The sequence below is a fragment of the Kogia breviceps genome, chromosome 2 (assembly GCF_026419965.1).
Source record: "Kogia breviceps isolate mKogBre1 chromosome 2, mKogBre1 haplotype 1, whole genome shotgun sequence".
NCBI lineage: Eukaryota > Metazoa > Chordata > Mammalia > Artiodactyla > Physeteridae > Kogia > Kogia breviceps.
Genome location: NC_081311.1, coordinates 119,790,186 through 119,805,749, shown reverse-complemented (window position 1 = coordinate 119,805,749; position 15,564 = coordinate 119,790,186). Strand labels below are relative to the sequence as shown.

At 35.3% G+C, this 15,564-nt stretch overlaps 1 protein-coding gene across 6 annotated transcripts in view; it reads right to left on the bottom strand.

Annotated features, from left to right (window-relative positions):
• The window catches only part of MBD5 (methyl-CpG binding domain protein 5), a 396,020-nt gene that overhangs the window by 127,896 nt on the left and 252,560 nt on the right, over positions 1 to 15,564 (bottom strand). For all 6 annotated transcript variants that reach the window (XM_067025972.1, XM_067025973.1, XM_067025974.1 and 3 more), the window contains one exon: positions 3,754 to 3,875. The gene's annotated coding sequence lies outside the window, so the exon portion shown is untranslated. The remainder of the gene's footprint in view (positions 1 to 3,753; positions 3,876 to 15,564) is intronic.

Sequence of the window (15,564 nt, the reverse complement as noted above, 5' to 3'; positions counted from 1 at the left end):
AAAAATCTCAAATAAACAACCTAACAACACATCTAAAGCAACTAGAGAAAGAAGAACAAACAAAAACCAAAGTTAGTAGAATGAAAAAAATCATAAAGATCAGACCAGAAATAAATGAAATACAGATGAAGAAAACAATGCCAAAGACCAATAAAACTAAAAGCTGGTTCTTTGAGAAGATAAACAAAATTGATAAATCTTACGCCAGACTCATCAGCAAAAAAAGGGAGAGGACTCAAATCAATAAAATTAGAAATGAAAAAGGAGAAGTTACAACTGACACCACAGAAATACAAAGCATCAAAAGAGACTACTATAAGCAACTATATGCCAATAAAATGGACAACCTAGAAGAAATGGACAAATTCTGAGAAAGGTACAACTTTCCAAGACTGAACCAGGAAGAAATAGACAATATGAACAGACCAATCACAAGTAATGAAATTGAAACTGTGATTAAAAACTTCCAACACACAAAAGTCCAGGACCAGATGACTTCACAGGTGAATTCTATCAAATATTTAGAGAAGAGTTAAGACCAATCCTTCTCAAACTCTTCCAAAAAATTGCAGAGGAACAAACACTCCCAAACTCATTCTATGAGGCCACCATCATCCTGATAACAAAACCAGACAAAGATATCATAAACAAAGAAAGTTACAGGCCAAGATCACTGATGAACATAGATGCAAAAATCCTCAACAAAAGACTAGCAAACCGAATCCAACAACACATTAAAAAGATCACACACCATGATCAAATGGAATATATCCCAGCGACGCAAGGATTCTTCAACATACACAAATCAATCAATTTATACACCACATTAACAAACTGAAGAAAAAAACCCGTATGATCATCTCAATAGATGCAGAAAAAGCTTTCCACAAAACTCAACACCTATTTATGATAAAAACTTTCCAGAGAGTGGACATGGAGGTAACATACCTCAACATAATAAAGGCCATATACAACACACCCACAGCAAACATGATTCTCAATGGTGAAAAACTCAAAGCATTTTCTCAAAGATCAGGAACAAGGCAAGGATGTCCACTCTAGCCACTTTTGTTCAACGTAGTTTTGTAAGTCCTAGCCACAGCAATCAGAGAAGAAAAAGAAATAAAAGGAAACCAAATTGGAAAAGAAGTAAAACTGAAACTGTTTGCAGATGACATGGTACTATACATAGAAAATCCTAAAGATGCTACCAGAAAACTACTAGAGCTCATCAATGAGTTTGGTAAAGTTGCAGGATACATAATTAATACACAGAAATCTCTTGCATTCCTACACACTAACAACGAAAGTTCAGAAAGAGAAATTAAGGAAACAATCCCATTTACCATCACATCAAAAAGAATAAAATACCTAGGAATAAACCTACTTAAGGAGGCAAAAGACCTGTACTCTGAAAACTGTAAGATACTGATGAAAGAAATCAAAGATGACACAAACAAATGGAGAGATATACCATGTTCTTGGACTGGAATAATCAATATTATCAAAATGACCATACAACCCAAGGCAATCTACAGATTCAATGGAAGAATCCCTATCAAACTAACAATGGCATTTTTCACAGAACTAGAAAAATTTTTTTTTACAATTTTACAACACAAAAGACCCTGAATAGCCAAAGCATCCTGAGAAAGAAAAACAGAGCTGGAGGAATCAGGCTCCCTGACTTCAGACTATTCTACAAAGCTACAGTAATCAAAACCATATGGTAATGGCACAAAAACAGAAATATAGATCAATAAAACAGGATCGAAAGTCCAGAGATAAACCCACACATCTATCGTCAACTAATCTATGAGAAAGGAGGCAAGAATATACAATGGAGAAAAGACGGTCTCTTCAATAAGTAGTGTGGGGAAAACTGGACAGTTACATGTAAAAGAATAAAATTAGAACACTCCCTAACATCATACACAAAATAAATTCAAAATGGATTAAAGACCTAAATGTAAGGTGGGAAAGTATAAAAACTCTTAGAGGAAAACATAGGCAGAACATTCTCTGACATAAATTGCAGAAAGATCTTTTCTGATCCACCTCCTAGAGTAATGAAAACAAAAATAAACAAATGGGACCTAATGAAACTTAAAAGCTTTTGCACAGCAAAGGAAACCATAAACAAAATGAAAAGACAACCCACAGAATGGGAGAAAATATTTGCAAATGAAGGGACCAGGGAGGGATTAATCTCCAATATATATATAAACAGTTCATGCAGCTCAATAACAAAAAAACAAACAACCCAATCAAAAAATGAGCAGAAGACCTAAATAGACATTTCTCCAAAGAAGGCATACAGATGGCCAACAAACACATGAAAAGATGCTCAACATCACTAATTATTAGAGAAAAGCAAATCAAAACTACAATGAGTTATCACCTCACACTGGTTAAAATGGCCATCATCAAAAAATCTACAAACAATAAATGCTGGAGAGGGTGTAGAGAAAAGGGAACCCTCCTACACTGTTGGTGGGAATGTAAATTGGTAAAACCACTATGGGGAACAGTATGGAGGTTCCTTAAAAAACTGAAAATAGATGTACCATACGATCCAGCAATCCCCTTCTGGGCATATATCTGGACAAAACCATAATTCGAAAAGATACATGCACCCCAATGTTCACTGCCGTTCTATTTACAATAGCCAAGACATGGAAGCAACCTAAATGTCCATCGACAGAGGAATGAATAAAGAAGATGTGGTACATATATACAATGGAATATTACTCAACCATAAAAGAACAAAATAATGCCATTTGCAGCAACATGGATGGATCCAAAGATTGTCATACTGAGTGAAGTAAGTCAGACAGAGAAGGACAAGTATCGTATAATACCGCTTATATATGAAATCTAAAAAAAGATACAAATGAACTTATTTACAAAATAGAAACAAAGTTACAGATGTAGAAAACAAACTTATGGTTACCAAGGGGAAAAGTGGCAGGGAGGGATTAATTGGGAGATTGGGATTGATATATACACAGTACTATAAATAAAATAGACAATCAACAAGGATCTACTGTATAGCACAAAGAAGTCTACTCAATATTCTGTGATAACCTATATGGGAAAAGAATCTGAAAAAGAATGGATATATGTATATGTATAACTGAATCACTTTGCTGTACACCTGAAATGAACACAACATTGTAAATCAACTACACTCCAATATAAAATTAAATTAAATTTTAAAAAATTAAAAAAGAAACATTCTAGCCAAGGAGCATTTATATTCTATTATTTCTATTCATAATATATGTACATATGTATATAATAATATATAATGCATAATTATATATGTATTGTTATGCATCATGTAGACATATATCAATAAATTCAGAAAGACATATGACAACATATAAAAAGTACTTATCTCAAGGTGGTAAGATTACTATACTTTTCCGTATTGTCTTCTTTTTTTTTTTAAATGAACATGTATTAATTTTATCATAGAAATATTCTTTAGAGGTGTTTGTATGTCTCAACTATTTCGAGAAGTCCGGCATTTTATTTATTTTTTGAATTTTAGAATTTTATTTATATTTTTATACAGCAGGTTATTAGTTATCAATTTTATACATATTAGTGTATATATGTCAATCCCAATCTCCCAATTGGCATTTTAATCTATAGATGACAGATGTTTTTCATATTCAATAAATATTAAGTTCACAGACAAAAAACTATAATTATATGAAGAATTCATGGAGAGAAAACAACTCCTACCTTCTGGAGAGAAACTGATAAAAACATAACATGTGCTGTGAGACCCAGCAGCGTAATGGAGGTGGTAAATCTCTAGATGCTCTATGCCTTTACGAGTCCCTGTAAAGGAGTACCTCTTCTCTCTGTAACAGAAATAACATAGACACACACATTTATTTAAAGGACAGGCTGAATGAAAATTATCCTTAAGTACACACTGGAGCTATATAGGCTGCTGCCTGTTTTCAAGTGGGGTCACACAGAAAAACAGTTGGAAATATTACCACTTTAAAAAAATTTATTTATTTATTTATGGCTGCATTGGGTCTTAGTTGCTGTGTGCAAGCTTTCTCTAGTTGTGGTGTGTGGGGGCTACTCTTCATTGTGGTATGTGGGCTTCTCATTGTGGTGGCTTCTCTTGTTGCAGAGCATGGGCTCTAGGCATGGGCTCTAGGCATGCAGGATTCAGTAGTTGTGGCAAGTGGGCTCAGTAGTTGTGGTTCACGGGCTCTAGAGAGCAGGCTTGGTATTTGTGGAGGATGGGCTTAGTTGCTCCGTGGCATGTGTGATCTTCACGGACCAGGGATCAAAGCCGTGTCCCCTGAATTGGCAGGTGGATTCTTAACCGCTATGCCACCAGGGAAGTTCTATTCTTTTTTTTTTTAATTTACCATTTTAACTATTTTATTTATTTATTTTTGACTGTATCGGGTCTTAGTTGCAGCACGAGGGACCTTTGTTGTGCCACGTGGGCTTCTTAGTTGTGGCATGCATGTGGGATCTAGTTCCCCAACCAGGGATTGAATCCACGCCCTCTGCATTGGAAGCGTGGAGGTTTAACCACTGGACCACCAGGGAAGTCCCCCATTACCACTTATTTGTTTTATGACCTTGGGAACATTACTTATCCTCTCTGTGCCTTAGTTTCCTCATCTGTAAATAGGGATAATAACAGTACCCAAGTAGAGGGGTTATTATAAAGATTAATATTCATAAAGTACAACAGTGTCAGATACAATAACAATAGTGTATGCCATATATGTGGTTTTTAAAGATAAATACCTGAGTGGGGTTGATTATATTAATAAAGACTCTTCACAGAGCATATTACTTTCAGTGATATTTTACTTCTGTTAACATCTCAAGTAATTCTCACTTCAGTGCTATGAATGGATATTATTACCACCTGGCCCTCAGCTTTGCAAATCAGAAACTTGATTTTATCAGAGCTCCCCAAACTGTTACAAACTCACATGAACTGATAAATTTAAAAAGGCAACTTTCTGTTGTTCCAAAATGATAGGAAATGGGATTGGATATAATACTATTTCCTGCTACCTGGTCTATTTAAGTACAGACCACTTAGAAACTACCTGTTTAGTGTAAAGTTAAAGCAAGTAGAATTGAAAAACTCAAACTGGACCTTCCATCAAACCATAGTAGTGTGCTTTTCTACTGTGTTACTGATCTCCTCTTACACTTGATATGATACCTTGAGAAAGCACAACATCACCAATGGAATATTCTTGTCAAGAATGTTTAATCTCAATCTAATAATAAAAAAAAATCAGAAAAATCTAAATTATCTAAATTAAGGGACATCTTGCAAACAATTTGCCCAGACTTTTAAAACATGTCAACAACATGACACAAAAAGGCTGGGAATTTTTCTTTTTTTTAAGTTTAAAGGACATTAAATGGATATGACAACTGAATACAATGCATGATCCTTGACTGGATCTTGGAATCAGGGGAAAAAAAGACAGCTATAATTACAGAACGGTTGGGAAATTTAAAATACAGACTTTTAAAATCCCTATTAGTTAACACACTTAAAATTAGGTGGATTATTCCTGTAAATAAAAATTATTCATTCATGCATTTATATGCATCATAATTAATTAAACATCTATTCAGTGTGATAGGCCTGAAGATAATAAAAATTCTTGGGCTTCCCTGGTGGCGCAGTGGTTGAGAGCCCGCCTGCCGATGCAGGGAACACGGGTTCGTGCCCCGGTCCGGGAAGATCCCACATGCCGCGGAGCGGCTGGGCCCGTGAGCCATGGCCGCTGAGCCTGCGCGTCCGGAGCCTGTGCTTCGCAACGGGAGAGGCCACAACAGTGAGAGGCCCGCATATCACACACACACACACAAAAAAAAATTCTTGAAAGTAACAGACCCTAAAATACAGTCTTGGCCTGGCCAAAGAGGTCAGTGAAGGGTAGTGTGGACTCCTCTATCTTAGTCTGCAAAGTTAGCAAAGTGGCTAAACTGTCATCTGATATATTTGGGACTCAGGACATCTTCCTACTGAAGTGTTTTCCCATCTAATGAAGGTGAAAAATTCAGAATGTTGGAGCAGGCTGCTGCTTCATGCAGCCTTCAATAAAGTTCTACAAGAAAGACTGGCACATCAGGAAGCAGAGAAGTGAAAAAAAGATAGCTTTGCCAAAAGAGCTACTTTCTGTCTGTGGCTGAGAATCAGATGATCTGGAGCTTGGCAGGACTGAAGAAGCCAAATTATAAATGTTTTATAATTATCTTTTATTTATTTTTGAATAGGTTATTTGCATGATTTAGAATTTGAGAGATATAAAAAGGCAGTGAAAAATTTCCCATCCAGTCTTGTCCCCCAGACATTTATTTTCCCTCCCCAGAGGCAATCCCTGCTACCACTCATGTATTCTTCCAGAAATGTTTAATGCATTGCCATATCTATACATGTATTTACAGAAATGGAGCGGGTTATACACTCTGTTCTATACCTTGCTTTCTTCATGTAGTATGTTTTGTCAACTGATCACTTCAGTACATAGAGAGCTGCATTATAATATATTATTTTCATAAAGCTTATACTGTAAAAACTATAGAGTAGATAAGAATGCAAGAGGACACAACAGGTGTTTTCCCATGGAAAGGAAAAAAAAATACTGGCCACCAGACAAAAAAGAGCATTGAGGTATCTGAGTGTAGAGTACTGAAGATGATGACTGAGAAAGCTAGCTGCGAGGATTTATTTGTCTGAAGACATCTTTGGATTCAGAGAGTACCAGTGCATTGTGGCGGAACATCTGAAAAGTTACTGAAGCCTTTGCCATGAGAGGGGTGCAAAAGTGGCTAAGACTGATCTGGCAGACATTAAGGAGACTGGGGTTTCAGGAAACAGGGTGAAGAGTACCTGGTCTTCACAACTGGAGACCACAGCAAGAACCGCAGCAGTAGACTAAGTATATGAAGTCCAGAGGCCCAGCAAGAGGAAACACATCTCAGCGGATGACGGCACATGGTGCCCAAATGCCAAGGGCCCTGGGTAACTCAGCAGAGACCAGCAAGCAGAGAGAAGAATGTGGAAGCCCACGCTTATCTGCTGATATCAGGACGATATGAGTCTCCCCAGGAACTTGGGGAAGAGCAGAAGGGAAGGAGAAGATAAGAAGAAGCATCTTATTTTAAAGCCTAAATTGACTCAATTTTAACTCAGAAGTGACCAAGTTACTACCAGTTGTTAAGATTAAGTTTTCCTTTATCTATGGAAATGATGGGGTAGGGGGACCAGGAAAAGAGGTTTGTGAGTTAATTCTGTTTCATACATAGGCAAACGGTATTTTACACACTTAATAAAATTTAAACCTACATAGCTCATAAGGCTGTTACAAGGATTCTTTGAAATGGTTGTATGAAAATGTACAAAGGATAAATGGTGTGATTTTCTGGTTACAATATTTTTTTCTATCTTTATTGGAGTATAATTGCTTTACGATGTTGTGTTAGTTTCTGCTGGTTACAGTGTTTGATAGCAACCTTTCTGTGACTTCCCCCCAAGTTCTGAGGAACTTTACTGTGTGGTCCCATAATTCCAGATTTTATTACACACACCCACTTCCAAAGAGTATTAGCTTTGAAGTAAGTGAATCCTCAGTTCAAATTCTACCTCCGTCACTCACTAGCTGTAAGAATCTGGGGAAGTAACTTAACTTTTCTGAGTCTCTGAATCTATATTCATAAAACAGTGTGACAATCAAAAATTATGTTATACTGTATTAAGTGAAATAATGAAATGTACACACGACACTGTCTTTAATAACCAAAAATTACTGTATGCATATATTAAGTAAGATAATGAAACAAACAATTACTTCCTCTAAACGTTAAACAATGTTGTCCAATTTTTGATTTGGAAATTTTGATAATCTTGTCCATGTCCTGACTCTAATATATTGAGCACTGTAATATATGGCTCTTAGTTATTGTTCCCAGGGCAATGGAGTACTAAACATCCCTACACACTGTGAAGAAAGCAGGTCTGTGTCATGATAAAAGCATTCAATATAAAATATATGATACATAAACAGCAATCTCTTCAAATCTTACTCTGAGACTGAGTATAGGGATTGGATATGGTAATGTCCCATTTTCTTAAAATAGAAATTGTCTTTTTGAAAAAGATATTAAAAAAAAAGGTATTTATCTCAAATCTCACACATGTTAGAAAGAAAAACTACTCAGTAGATAATAATGTTGATTTCTGGTTAAAGATGGTAGACTGAACATATACTTAATTCCATGCCCTTTCAAAACCACATTAAAATACAATATAATATTAAATATTTCACTAAAAAGCATGAAACAAGAAAGAAAAAGAGAATGAGGGATGAATGACAGTACCAAAATTTGGAAACTAGACGGCAGTAGGACTACAGCTAACTGACTTAGCAAATCCAAACAAACTAAATCTTAAACTAGTAGGAGATAAAGCCAGGAAAAAATTTTATTTGCATTACAGTTTCCAAGAAACAGTAATTGGCAGCACCCAGACTTATGGAAGTAGGTTAAAGGTAGAAATAAGAGCAAGGCTGGTTGGAAGTCTCTTGCATTCCCTCTCTACCATCCGCAATTGGACAAGCACCCCTCCCTCAATCACCCTAGCAAAAGACAATGTTTATTCTTTGGAGTGGTAAAACAGAAGGTTCCCAAACTGCGAAAGTGGGAGAATTCTGGTCAGCAGAGTACTCTACTGAAAACAGAACTGAATGAAATTTTATACTCTGAATATGACATCCCAAGTCCTCTTCTACTTACTTTGTAAAATGCTAGTAGCGCATCTTATAATCTCTAGGTAGGAGAGTGAAAGATTCTTCTTTGGAGAATCTAACTGGATTAAAAAGAAGGTTCTCAATAAATTGACACTGGGAGTTCCTGAACAAAACAGCATAGTCAGATCTATGGAATCCACAGTCATCAAGCCCCAATTATGTATTATCTAGATATCCCCCTTTCTTATCACCTTAAACATGAGCAGTGGGAAATTAATGGATTAAACGTGAAGCTGAAAAAAAATCAAGAAGTGAAATATAATCATTTATTTAGAGATATTCTTCTTCATAAACACCAAAAGAAACACCTAAAAAGAACCGAAAGTGATTGCTTCTGGTAATTGGAAAAATGGTGAAAAGAGGTGTAGAACAGGAAACCGCTAATTTCTTTTAAAAATAAGTCTTGTAGGACTACTTGATTTTTTAAACTATGTGCATGTGTAACTTTGATAACTATAGAACAAAACAGTATAAAATTAACATTAACAATGATCTGTAGGAACTTAGCAATTCAAATTTAAATTCTTAAATGTGGCTGAGTATGAACTGCTGTATTGTCCAACCTTAAAGGGTAAGTTTCTAGAAAACAGGTGTTACACCAGACAAATATCTGCTATGGCAGCCAGCACATGCCAGGTTACTAAACATTGCTACTTTAACTGGTAACAATGAAAAACAAAAACAGGCACTGTGGTGGGTTCTAGACCTCCTGGGTTCAAATCTTGACTCTAATCCTTTCTAGTTATATAGTCTTGGACAAGATATTAAATCTCTTTTTGTTTATGCTTCCTTATCTGTAAAATCCTCATTTCATAGGAATGTTGTGAGTGTTAACATATATTATAGGAAGAGTGTTTAGCACAGTGCCTGAGGCATAAGGAATGGCTAATAAGTGTTAGCTATTTTAATTTTAATCCCCCAATACTAACTCTGTATGTTAAGGATCATGTCTACTGTACCTCTTCCTACTCCCTTGCACAGACCTTACATTTTATTTCCCACAAATGTCTTGTTCAACAACTCTAACCCTAACCATCACTGTAAAATCAATATTGCCTGATTCACTTCAAAACACAAACTAGAAATAAATACCTGGAACCACCTCTTTTGTCTTACCCATTCTTACTTTCCTTTTCCTTTAAGGCAGCCTGGAGCAGGATTTGTAACCAGAGGATCTAAGTTTGGGTAGGTCATTTAGCCTCTCTGACTATCCATTTTCTCATCTGTTAAGTGGAGATGATAATACCTGCTGGAGTGGATACTTGAAGTTTGTCTCTCCACCATGCTTTCCTGCTATTTCTGCTAACTGTATATCAATTTTCCTTTTGACAACTCACCCATTTGACAGCTTTAGAGGTGGACCTAAATGCCAAAGCCAGTCTGCATAGCCCCCTATCCCTCTGTCCACAGTGAGGTTTCCAAGGATGGATACTTAATCAGATCAGGACCACTGACACTCAAAACTGTCAGTGACACCAAGTGTGGAGCTGACAATGAAGCCAATTCAGGGGAGAAGAACTGGGAGCCTCAGATTAGTCTTTCTGGAGACCATTCTATCCTATAAACCACAATATCTCCTTTTAGCCTAAGCTTGTGTGTGTGGAGTAGGGAGGGAGGGGTGGGGGGAGGGGAGGGCAGAGAGGGCGAGTGTTCTTCAGCTAAATGATTCTTAACTCCGACCAACCATGTAAATATTATCTCTACTGTTTCTAAGATCAGCTGAGATAATAAATATAAAAATCTTGGATAAACATAAAAGAGAATGCAAATGTTAATTGTTAAAAACTGTAATAACATAAGCCCAATTTCTTCACAAAGTATACTCTCCTTGTAATAGTTATAACTTATTTTCATAAAAATCAAAGTACCTTATTAAAAATCTGGACATGATGGATAGTATTTGTGAATATATATTTTGCATAAAAAATATAAGAATGCACAATTGTCCAAATTATTCCAGGTCATGCATGTGACAGCAGCTCAGACGGCTTCCTTATCTACCAGATTTAAAAGGTTAGGCTAGTACACCCCAAATCTCTATTTTACCCTTTGATATTTAAAGTTGTATGCTCCATAAACCTATTTGAATCCTTTTGACAATATGTGCTCTGTACTAATTACTTACAAGTGAACTTTATCAGACTTAATTAGTAAAGTCTAGAGTAGAATTATTTTATTATTTATAAGTAAAATACGAATTAAAGAGAAATTGAAAAATGGTACCTAGTCCCTATAAAAGCTGATTTTATAAATGTATAAAATAAAATACTCTGAAGTCAGAATAAAAATTAGAAATAAATGATATCCCAAATGACCTCAAAGACTATAAAAAGGCATTTGTTTTCTTAAATAGATCCATCTCCTCATGTCTACAGGATTAATGTGACTGACAATTCTTTTCTTTCTGGCTAAAGCAAAAGTAAACTTTAGCTCAACTTCTGTTCCATTTCTCAGAAACGAAATAGGTGCAATTGAAATAAATGCTGCTTTACAGTATTTGCTTCATCTGATATCTCCTAGGTCTTAACTCTAGATTATGCTCCTTTAGGTAAAGGATCAGATAATCAGGTAATAAGGATGACTTTGGTCTCATCTTCCATTATCAATACCTAATGATAACAATGAATATAATAATGAGAAAATCATGAGCATGAATGTATACATTTTTTTCATGATGGAAAATATCCAATAAAAAATGAAAAAAAATATGGGCTGTAATGGCATTTTTTAAAGAAAGAAAATGATGAGATAACAATGCTATTCTTTAATTAAAAACAAGTTATAATATCAGGGTCACTGGTAAAAGTTTAATACCAATTAAAAATAGTATTAGACAGATAATTAGTCAGGAAACATAATAATATGCTTAAATCCCAGTCCAACAAAACCAACAACTCTTCTTAATAAACTGGACTATGAAGAATGTGGTATTTTAATAAATATACTTTAAGTCAGTTTTGTCCTTCAAAATGGTTATCTTCGGAGGCTGTAAACCAAGCCCAGAAATGCCAGAATTGTGAAAAATATTTCTGGAATTTCTCTTTTGTAATTGCCTCTACAGTTAACTTTTGTACCAAACAAGATCCCTTGTTGTTTCTGACCCCAAAAGGCATACATAACTTTTGACCCACTAAGCTTAGTTTGACATGACATTTAGTTGGTTTAAGAATTCAGATGAAACTAGTATGTGCATGCAAAATAGTATGTTAAGGAACAAAAGCAATTCCATAAATATTTTGTGCAAAGGCAGTATCCATGGAGTAAGTCTACAGTTTCCAAAAGTGCTTCTGAGAGTCAAAAAATAATAAAGATTTAAAAATGCTGTTTGTCGCCTTCCCTATAACTATGTCTTAAATTAAGAATAAAATAGCAGTCTGAATATGCAGACATAAAATATCAAATTTCAGATTGTGAGAATAAATTTTTTAAAAATAGCAGCTTCTAAAAATTAATTCAATTTAACAAACATTTATTGAATGTATTCTATATATCTATAGGAGTGCTAGGTACAACAGAAAAGAGCAAAATAAGTAATATATAGGCCAGGTGTTCAGAGCAATTATAAGCTAAGTGGAAGAGAAAGGTACGTACAATAACCAGTACAACATTCTACTTCAGTTCTAGACTTAAACATTCTAAATAAAGCTAAAATCTCAGTTATATAAGCTAATTTACATTCAAACGTTTTAGTCCATAGTTTCTCACCACTAGTGTTGTGTACCATTATAAATACATATCACATCACATTGTATAAATTTATTTATATGTCTTCTCCCTCAGCTGGTCTATGAGCTCCTCCACATGAACTACAGGTCATGGCACAGCATCTACTGTAATGTACATGAACAACAACTGTGTGAATCATAAGGCAGGAAGTTAAATTACTGAAAGAAAGGCAAAGCGGTATGAGAAAATCAGAAAAGGAATGATTTTAATTCCCACTGGAGAAAGCTTCAAAAACAAGGGAGCATTTAAAGAAAACTGAGATCTTAATATACAGAAACATAACAAGAGAGAAAGGATCATGGGCAGATGGAACAGGAAAAGTTTGCAAAACTATGAAGGTAAGGAAGGTACTGGGTATGCTTTAAAATATTCATAATACAGTATCACTGGAATTCCAAGCTTTTGTGATTGATTGATAGATGTATTAACTATAGGGAGGGGTACTGGGAATAACACTTAGACAAATTAGCAGCAATCTGAGTGGGTGACCTTTCCCAGACCTGTACTACTGGGGGACCAACAGTACAGGTCTATCAAAATGGTGCCACAAAAAATGGCCTTTGAAAATCTATTCATATGTCTGAACACAATTCAGATGTCTATATTATTTTAGAATAATGCAGAGCACTCCTTACCAAATGGCATTTCATGGAATAATACACTCTTAGAGAAATGCAAACATTGGCAGAACCCAGTTCAATTCAGTATATTTTCCCAAATAATTTGACCATGGAACATTTTTGTCATAAAATTCCTGTTAACATCTCAGTTTGGAAAATATTACTGTAATTTCCCTATTTTTAATATATAAGGTATCACTATACTTTAACTTAAAATTTGAGTCATCAAATGGGTCTATTTCATGCATTATGATGTTATAGTACTACTGGGAACAACCCCTAAATATCCACCAATTTGGTAGCAAACAGAGGATATGAGACAGTATCATAATAAGAAATTATCAATAAAGTTTACTTCATCTTATATACCCAAACCTACATGGATTATTTAATAGCTTATGGTGAATTAATCATAGGCTACAGTGAAATTTAGTCAGATAAACATAAGGTTTGATTTAGCTATATCTCCTTAAAAAATATAAAGAGACTGGAAATAAGGTGAATGTCTACAAATAGGGGAATAGTTAAAAAAATTTTGGTACCTCCATACTACACAATATTGCAGTCATTAAAAAAAATAAATTAGAGCTATTTCTACAAAGCATTGTAGAGTGAGAAATGCAAGATGCAGGGGTGTGTGTGTGTGTGTGTGTGTGTGTGTGTGTGTGTGTGTGTAATCCCATCTTTTAAAGCAATGAACAATTCCTCTCTCTATATGTGTCTATGTATATGTGTATACACATTGAGTATATGGAGGATATATACTAGATTAAGAAAAAAGACTGCATAAAAATATGATAATTTTACTGGTATATAAAATAAAAATAAGATCTAAGAAAATGAAGAATATTAAAATCTAGAGAAATTACATCAAAGTTGATTAAAACTAATACAATACATCTTTCCTATTTGATTTCTTTGATGAATTCCCATTAATTACGGTAGGGGCTGGGACAGGTGGGATGTACATTTCGTAGCATGAGTTATATATTCTTTCATGGTTTGATTCCTACTTTACTCACATTCCCAGTATATATTCTACATTCCAGCTATAGTAAACAACCTAGCATTTACTGGGGTACTCTGTGCTACTTCATAATCCTGTGCCTTTGTACACACCGTGTCCATTGCCTGAAATGTCCTTTTTTTTTTGCTTCTCTGCATGTTGAACTCTTAAAAAGTTTATGTGTAAGACTTAGTCAAACAAATATTAAAAATACAACGTGTTGTATAATAAGCATTGAGTAAGTATTACAGGAATTCAAAGTCCTGACTGGAGTAGTCAGGAAAAGCTAGTATATATATTAGGTCTTGAAAGATTAGCACTTTAACAGAAGTGAGGAGAGAGGGTACAGGCATGCATACCTCGGAGATATTGCAGGTTCAGTTCCAGACCACTGCAATAAAGCAAATATTATTCTCAAAAAGTAACTCACACACATTTTTTGGTTTCCCAGTGCATATAAAAGTTATGTTTATCCTCTACTGTTGTCTATTAATTGTGCAATAGCATTATGTCTAAAAAATGGTGTACATACCTTAATTAAAAACCTTTATTGCTAAAAAATGCTAACAAACATCTGAGCCTTCAGTGAGTCATAATCTTTTCTCTGGTGGAAGGTCCTGCCTTGATGCTGATGGCTGCTGACTGATCAGGGTGGTGGTTGCTGAAGGCTGGGGTGGCTGTGTGAATTTCTTAAAATAAGACAACAGTGACGTTTGGTGCATTGATTGACTCTTGCTCTTACAAACAATTTCTCTGTAGCATGCAATGTTGTTTGATAGCATTTTACCCATACCCACAGCAGAACTTCTTTCAAAACTGGACTCAATCCTCTCAAACCCTGCTGCTGCTTTATCAACTAAGTTATTGTCATTTCAACAATCTTCACAGCATCTTCATTAAGAGTAGATTCCACCTCAAGAAACCACTCTTTGCTTATCCTTAAGAAGCAACTCCTCACCCATTCAAGTTTTATCATGAGATTGTAACAATTCAGTCACATCTTCAGGCTCCACTTCTAATTTTAGTTTTTTGCTGTTTCCACCACATCCACAGTTACTTTCTCCACTGAAATCTTGAACCCCTCAAAGTCATCCATGAGGGTTGCAATCCATTTTTTGTAAACTCCTATTTATGTTGATATTTTGACCTCTTGCCATGAATCACAAATATTTTTAATGGCATTTGGAATGGCGACTCCTTTCCAGAAGGTTTGCAATTTACTTTGCCCAGATCCATCAGAGGAAACACTATCTATGGCAGCTATAGTCTTATTAAACGTATTTCTTCTTCTTTTGCTTTTTTTTTTTTTTTTTTTGTGGTACGCGGGCCTCTCACTGTTGTGGCCTTGCCCATTGTGGAGCACAGGCTCACTGACCACAGCTCACTG